This window comes from Vicia villosa, unplaced genomic scaffold, assembly GCF_029867415.1.
Source record: "Vicia villosa cultivar HV-30 ecotype Madison, WI unplaced genomic scaffold, Vvil1.0 ctg.000286F_1_1, whole genome shotgun sequence".
NCBI lineage: Eukaryota > Viridiplantae > Streptophyta > Magnoliopsida > Fabales > Fabaceae > Vicia > Vicia villosa.
In genome coordinates, this window is record NW_026705122.1 from 1,037,024 (window position 1) to 1,045,694 (window position 8,671).

At 32.0% G+C, this 8,671-nt stretch overlaps 4 non-coding genes across 4 annotated transcripts; all 4 read right to left on the minus strand.

Annotated features, from left to right (window-relative positions):
- Window positions 1-4,613: 4,613 nt before the first annotated feature.
- Window positions 4,614-4,734, minus strand: LOC131626416 (small nucleolar RNA snoR80). The gene has a single exon (XR_009291124.1). It is a non-coding gene; the product is annotated as a small nucleolar RNA snoR80 (small nucleolar RNA).
- Window positions 4,735-4,790: 56 nt separating this feature from the next.
- Window positions 4,791-4,887, minus strand: LOC131626415 (small nucleolar RNA Z152/R70/R12). Its single transcript, XR_009291123.1, has one exon. It is a non-coding gene; the product is annotated as a small nucleolar RNA Z152/R70/R12 (small nucleolar RNA).
- An 83-nt stretch (window positions 4,888-4,970) lies between these two features.
- On the minus strand, window positions 4,971-5,056 carry LOC131626419 (small nucleolar RNA R11/Z151). Its single transcript, XR_009291127.1, has one exon. It is a non-coding gene; the product is annotated as a small nucleolar RNA R11/Z151 (small nucleolar RNA).
- Window positions 5,057-5,140: 84 nt separating this feature from the next.
- Window positions 5,141-5,237, minus strand: LOC131626418 (small nucleolar RNA Z157/R69/R10). Its single transcript, XR_009291126.1, has one exon. It is a non-coding gene; the product is annotated as a small nucleolar RNA Z157/R69/R10 (small nucleolar RNA).
- Between the last annotated feature and the right edge of the window lie 3,434 nt (window positions 5,238-8,671).

Sequence of the window (8,671 nt, forward strand, 5' to 3'; positions counted from 1 at the left end):
TCATGATGGAAAACACTATAGAGTGTGTATAAGTTTATATTTGTGTATTATTCTTTCTCAAAATTTTTATACATACTCTTGCGGTAAGCTTACGACTGGTTGTTGCTTATAATAGAGAACATATGCCCGTACTGTAACTATAGTCAAAATACAACTTACACCTAAAAAATATTATTATAACAGATGTGTAACTATTATGTCCTCCACTTTTTCTCGCCATTAAATTATGATACGGCATAAATATGGCATCTAGAATAGAGTTAATCAAATGTTCCCCTCTAGATCTTGCCCTTCATTGGCAGGATCTTATAAAACTAAACATGAATCCTGCAAAAGTTATGTACTTAAGTGGCCATTCTCTTAAGAATTGCATACAACCTGAAAAACGGTGTCCCTATTAAGCCATGGCTGCAGACTGATAATGATGATACAACTCTTGGATTTCATACCATTGCTTGAGTGTAAGTGCATTCATTAGCTGCAACAAAGGGAACACAATAGATGTATGATCCAATATGACCAAGCTTCCACGATAGTGACTAAATGCTTTTGCAATAAATGAATACCCTATGTTACAACATTACTTTTGTCTAGCAAAATGAATTTTGATTGTACCACTGTGCAGTTGTTTTTGTATGTTCATGATTTGTTACTCTGATGAAACTCACTAAAATTTGAATATAGAATAGGTAAGGTTCTCATACTTCTGTTAATAAAAATTGAGGCAAGTCCTTTAAGGTAGATGTAGAATAAACATGGAATATTTGAATATAGAATAGATATAAGCATTCTTACATGTATTCTACTAAATGTCTAAACTAATCACTTTATTTGCTACAAATATGTTTTGGTTTTTTGATATTGACTTTAACCAAAGCTCATTGATAATTTGAGCTAACCACTTTCTTCGTCAGGTATATGTTTATGCAGGTGGAATTGTTAACAACACACTAAGACCAACAATTCCGAATTATTGTGATCTTGAATTGAGGACACTGATGGAGCAATGTTGGGCACCAAATCTAGCAGCCAGGCCATCTTTCACAGTAATAGCGAGTCGGTTGCGTATTATGTCTTCGACAACTAGCCAGGCCAAATCACCAGGCCTTAAGGCATCCAAATGATTGAAACAAATGCATGGTGGTGTAGTGTTTGTTTCTATCTTTTTCCATTATTATAGGCATGGATGCTTTCTTTTTTTAATATGGAAATTGATGGTTCATTGATTGGTCATCATCCATGGAAGTATTTGAAGTATTTGATGATGACTGGGGAGGAACGAACATATGCGAGAAAGAGGCAGCCTGCAATTTCTGTATAGCTTAACTTCATTAAATAGTAAATTGTATATTTATCTACTGATAGAAATCCTTATAACGACACTGTTTTTACAGTGGAGAGGTACAAGCTGTCAAAGGAATTCATAAATCTTTGAGTGTTGGCGAAGTTGTGTGGGCTCCATCAAATGAAAGATTGGTCTTAAGTGCTACAACACGAATCAAAATCTTATGAAAATAAGATACAGTAAGTCGTTTCAATTTGATTTCTTTTGAAAGTGATTTTGTTTTATTAAGTTTGGTTATGTTGAGCTGAAACGTAAAGGTGTTATGATGCAACTCATTTGTGGGATACTTTGATTATACACTCTGTTTGGCACATCAGTCGGGTTTCACTCTTCGATCTCCTATTGATTTTGAATGGTGGTTACTCTCTCATATTTATTCTACTTCTCCTTACTTGTGTTTCCGTAGTGTAGTTTGATTCTATTGTGTTGATGTCGATGATGTGAAGTTTTGCGTCGTGACTTCAGTCTGCAGGTTGTGTTGTGGAGGAGTTTGTCTGAGAACATTTTGGAACTGAGGCTTGACTGAGAATAGTTCTCTTCTTGTAGTGCTGAACTTTGAAAACTAATATTGCTTTATGTGTTGCTATTCATTAATTATGTCCTCCATTCAGCTGCTGCTATGGTCTGGCTGTTGGTTTTGGACATACAAGGTGAAAAAGTCGCCTTATTGTTGAGAAGATGCTTCTTATCTCACACAAAGCTCCCTTGGTCTTCCTGATGACAGATGGAGAAGTATAGGTGATACAATTTCTCCACAATGAACCTTCTTTAGGCACTAAGAATTTGTGTTTTTACTGATATGGTGACTGTTATTAATAGATGAAGCAACAAAGGAAGATCTTGTGCTAAGCTTTTGGGAGAAGTCATATATGGAGAGCTACATGACAGAGATGCGGAAAGAATCAAAGCGCAGAAGATAGCTCCTACAGTTGCTTCACCTCCTGTTTTCAAAGGGCAAAATTTTGTTTTACTTTTGAAATTGATCTGAATTACAACGTGATAGTTAAAATTATACTTCAAAATTATTTATTATGGGTAGCTTTATTAATATTTTTGGGAGGGAGGAGAGTAAAATCGTTCTGGTCAAATACAAAATCTTATATTTATAAACAAGATGTACTAAGTTAGCACATGAAGTTTAAATAGGCTGGCACTTTGACTGTCTGTAAACGAAAACCAAAGGAAACTGGTTTAGGTATTGCTACATTTTTTTAATATAGGTACTTAACCTCAGTCTTGCAGCAGTTGAATGTTTGGCAGTGGTTTTGTGCACCTGTTGTTCAATAAGTATGAGAAGTTTTAGCAGAATGCGGCATGTTCTAGCAGAGTTATGAATTGTGTGAAGTACTTTTGCTTTTCATTATTGTAGTTTGGTGCATAACAAATTTCAATTTGGAATAATGTTGAAGTTATCATAAAGATGAAATGAAAGAAATTTGTCGATGATAATATCCTTTTATGTTCTTTTGATAGTAACTAAACACTGTCATAATGTCAAAGAGTAGTCTCAGGTTTCTCAAATAATTGTTTTCTTATACTTGGGCATTTCCCGTCAAATACATTGCATTTTCAAATCTTGTGATGAAACTCATACATTTGAGAGTTAATGGCTATCACATACAAGTACTTAGTTAGGATGTGCCCAGCAAATACATATTATTTTATATCACAATCTTTATTTTTAAGTTTTTTAAATTTAACTTTTCTATTTATCATTATTTTATATCACAATCTTTATTTTTAAGTTTTTTAAATTTAACTTTTCTATTTATCAATTTATATAAGTGTTGTTTCTCTTGGGGTTCAATTTATAGTTCTAAAAAGTTTTTTACAATTTTGGATTTTAAAAAGAGTATAATATATAAGAAAATTTATGCTTCTAAAATGAAATTAATAATATTTTTTAAGTTAGTTTTAGTGTATAAAATAAGATGCTAAAATAATATTATGTTTTAATAAATCTTTTGTACACGAGAACATTAAGTTATTGATCAAAATATTCATAATTAACGGGACATGAAGTTACTGATCAAATTGATTATTAACGAGACATGAAGTTACTGATCAAATTGATTATTAACGGGACATGAAGTTACTGATCAAAATATTTTTTAAGGTTGACGGGGACATGAAATTATTGATCAAACTAATATTTATACACGGAAACATGAAATTATTGATCAAAATATTGATTATTAACGGGACATGTAGTTACTGATCAAAATATTTTTTTATTAATTATACATTCAATTATTATTTTTTCACAGATAAACAACTTAAACAAAAATGCGCGTCCCATACCAGAACCCGTACGAACGCACGGGTTTATTACTAGTTTGTAATGAAATTAGACGCCTTCTTAATCTTAGGGTAGAAATGTTTATAGAAGTTTGTGGGTCTAAATTTCACCCACGAGTAATAACAATTGCCACTAGGAGCATGAAATGGGGGGAGACATGAAAATCTTGTCTTTAACTTTTTCTCGCATCATAGTGGAATGTGACATGTCATTTTCCATGTTCTTGTAAATATGGCAAATTATCTTGAGAGTGAAGACATAACAAGAATTTGTGTCAAAACTTTAAATCAAGTCCCTCGATAGACATTCTTAATTAAGTCCCCCTTGTTAGTGATAATTTGATTGTTAGATAAGTAAATTAGTGATTTTGGAAAATTAGCAAATTAAAGGAATGTTTTTCATCAAACAAAACGACGCTATTTTGCTAAAAAAATATTTAAAAAGACTTTCTCAACATTTATTTGAATTTGTAATTTATTATAATTTATATTATTTTGTGATATTTTTGACTATATTTTTTAAAATTTAAAGAATAACTGAAATTTTATTATTTAGAGACAGATCAAATTGAAAATCAAAAGAGTCATTGATTGTTAGACGGAGGAAGTTTTAACCCAGAATAGGACTATGTGATGCAATCATCATGAAGACAACACACGACACAAGGACCGGAAACAAATACTTGGGGTTGCCAAAATTAACAGGCTTTTGGGCCTAAATTTTGAAATAAACTTACTAAGAGTGATGATCAACCATGTTAATTACATCATTACATTATTAAATTTGAGTTTGCATCAATTTCCTTTTATTCTGAGAGCTTATTTTAAGCTCAAAAGGCAGATACTTAAAAACTTAGTTTCACTCTTTATATATCTTCACATAATAATTTCGATCAAAATGTAAATACATATTCTAATCCTTCAGAATCTCAAATATTATAATCAAAGTAAAATGACTTAGTCTAATCACAAATGTATGAGGCGTTTCCAAGACCAAATGGCATTGAAGAGGCCATCAATCAGGATCACCACAATCAATCTGGCGTCCGAGCCATTACACTGAAAGGAACAATTTATCCTTCAGAATTGGTAAATGGACGCAACACAATCACTAATAAAAAGAGATATTTTATAAACTAAATAATTAAGTGCTCAGTGGAAGGAGAAGTCGTTTTAAAATTAGGCTCACGGTGAAACCACTGCCCATAAACACTTCCTTGGTGTCTTAATCTCATCATAGCACCAATACATAGATCAATTGGTTCAGTTAGAATAAATCATAACACAAAAAAAGCAGAGTAATTTTGATAAAATTCATAAACAAAAAAGGCCTCAGTGTGTGTAACAATCAGATCCTTGATTAAAAATCTCACTGAAATCCGCTAAGATTAAATATATTATCATCATAAGCCTCATTAATTTTCAAATTATAAATAAAATACGACAAAAATAACAACAAAAAGGAAAAGCAGAAATTCAATGAAAATGAGAAAAATTAAGAGTGCTCAGACAGCCAAGGGGTTGTAATCAGATTCTGGGTGAAGATTCCCAAATCATAAACTCTAGTCCACAATAGTATCATCACCGCACAATATTTAACATCAAATACACAAAAACAATAACAGAATAAATCGAAACGAAATCTTAGAGATATAAAAATTCGGAAGTCGAAATCTCAGATCAGAAACTCTAGTACACAAATTCCATAGTCACTGCACAATATTCCACACAAAACAAGTAAAGATTAAAAAAATTATATAAAACCATTGACAGAAGCGCAAGAGAGGATATCGTAAACCCTAACAAACCGTGAACCAGTATTTGACTGGAACGAGTGAGTAAAGACGATGATGAGGTTGGAATATATATTGGCAGTGAAGTGAGAGGCAATCCCCCAAATTAGGGCTTATGAATGAGTCGGCAGAACAGCTAGGTTTCGGTAATCATCAGTGGGCTGGATCTTACTTAACATTCAAATTCAAGGCCCGCCTAACTAGTATCAATTAAGGAATTTACTTTTGCACTCCACGTATTATAAAAATGATAATTGTAATCCTCTTATAATTTACTTCTTACAAAGTTGAACAAATTTATTCTCCCGAATCATTAAAAAATGAAAAATCTAGTACTTGTTGGATAAATTCAGTGGAAATTTGAATATTATTTTGACAAAATTATTAGAAAATAATTAGATTTTTTAGTTAATATATGGTAGTATACAGGATTTTTTGGATACCCTTGTAATATTTGGTAGATTGAGTTGTGTTTTAATTTCAATTGTCTAATTAGGGGTGTACATGGAACAATAACCAAACCAAATTGAATCATATATATATATGGTTTAGTTTGGATCTTAAAATTATTTTAACCATTTTATTTTTTTAAAATCGGTTTACATATAGTTTGGTTCGGTTTTAAACCGGCTTTTCACAAAAATCAGTTTTAACAAAAAAAAACGGTTTTAAACCGGTTCTCTCAAAACCAGTTTTTATTTTCTTTTATTATAAAAAAAAAAACAGTTTAAAACCAGTTTTAAAAAAAAAAACAGTTTTATATCAAAAAAATGGTTTTATTTTTTTAACCATCCTTTTTTATTTAAACTTTGAAGTAGTGAACACATGATTATCTCAAAATAGCAAATAGTTGTGATTTATAAGAGCAAATTATGTTTAACATGTAAAGAGATATAAGTTCTACAAAATTAAGATTAAAACTAGCATTATTGTAATCCTAATATGGCCCACAAAAGATCTAGCAGTTACATGAAGTTTAATTAAACCGACACACCAAATATCATATAGCAACAAAAAAAAGACACACCAAAATGGACATGCTAACTCCTCCTCTTTGTTGGTTTAAGCTTTGGTCTCAAGAAGCTTGTCGATCATGTCAGCAGCTTCTTGGACAGTGGTGATGCTCTGAGCATTTTCTTCTTCCACGCTAATGCCAAATTCTTCTTCAAGGCCCATCACAATCTCAACCTGCACAAAATTTGAGATGCCAGTCTAAATAATCGAGCAAAATATCATAGAATGTAAACCAGAAAAAAATAGACATCATGTTTTGATATGCATCAAATATCCGCAATTAGCATGTCATTTGATCCTTATATATAGGACAAGGGGCAATTATGATCCTTATATGTTTCACCATGAGTTCCCAAGTCATAAAGCGCACTTCTCAATGTGTTTTTAACACTCTCATGCAGCATGCCATGCTGATGTTTTCACAATCTAATAAAGTACTTAGTTCCCTTTCCTCCCTCATACTCACAACTTCTAAATTCAAAATGCAACAAACCACAACAATAATTTCAAACTAGCAAGCTCCGCATACTATAACACTGTCAAAGAACCCTAAAATATTACCTTAAGCCGCCTATAGCTATTTAGTATATATTTAGCATTGGCTTAACATGGCTACATTAAATCTGGTAAAAAGCTTAACATGGCTACCTGAAAGAATCACTCTGGCCTAATTGGTAACACAATCTTTATAAACATTTAATTCAACACCACAAGCCGGAATATATATACAGAAGCTATTAAAACATAATAGCACACAAACTTTAATTAATCACATAAAATTGTGATAGTATTTCTTTTACTATAACCCAAGTTAAGTAATTATTACCACCATGATATATTAGAGTTGATATTTAGTAATAACCCAATAACAGCATAACCCAATATATAAACACACAAAATGAAGCCAATACAGTAGCATATACAAACAGAACTTAGTTAGAGTAGATATTTAGTATAAAAGCTTTACCGAATGCAATACAACAATTAAACCAATAAGTCCTCTTTGAGTGCAACAGAGGTTGAAGATGTTGAACAACTAGCACCATCTTCCGTATAAAGTAATTTTACAAAACATATAAATACATTTCATTATGCCTCAAGTATAATAAATAATAATACATTAGCGAATATACTTAGTTATCATACCTTGCTCAAATCTCTCAAGAATATCAAAATCTTCATTTGTAATCAAGGATGAAGATGTTCCTTTGAGCCAATCCTGAGTGCATATCAGTGTTTCAACTGTTTTAGGTGATAATGAGCTATGATATGGATCAAGCACCCTTTCTCCTGTACTGAATGCATATTCAGACACTATTGTGCTTATTGGTATAGCTAGCACATCTCTTGCAATGTTTGCAAGGATGGGATAGCGGCCACAGTTTACTCTCCACCACTCTAGAACATTTATCTCCATGTTATGCTCTAACTTCTCTCCAAGATAATCAATTAATCCATTATCTGCATTGTCACACCGTTTTGAAAGATAGAACTCAGCAGTTCCATAAGGATGACTAACACTACCAAAAACTTGTGGCTCATTTGAATTACCTTGAGGAGACATAAATCCAAAACAATATTCCTCATAAATAGATTTCAAGCAAGACTCTAAGGTCCCTTTCAAGGCATCGACATCAAGCTTATTATAATATCATCGTTCCATCCAATCAACCAATCTAACCTTACGTCTAGGGTCGAAAACTAAAGCAATCAACAACAACAACATGTTAAGCTTATCATGAGATCCCGAATACTTATCATACTTCTTCTTCATCTTTTGAGCTGTTGAATATAGATGTTCATCTTCAGACACACACATAGCCACAATGCTCTTTCAATACCCAAGACCTCAAACATATAAATATTGCTTGTCAAATAAGATAACCCAGATATTTTTACAGTAGCATCATAAAACAATTTCAAGAATGGAATGATTAAGTTGATATGCTTCAAATCGTCTTTCATCGGAACACCTCTTCCCTTTTTTGTCAACTCATTCACATACCTAACACAACATAAAATGAGAATAAGAATACTAGTGTTAACAATAACCTCATAACTCTTAATCACAAAACTAGGAGTAGAAAATGCACATGAGTAAATCCATGAAAGCACTAACATGAATGAAACCAAAGACCCAGATGTGAGTAACACATTGAAAGAAATCCAAAAATATTTTGTTATCCTTCATAGTTTTGTTACTAAAACCCAAAACTGAGAA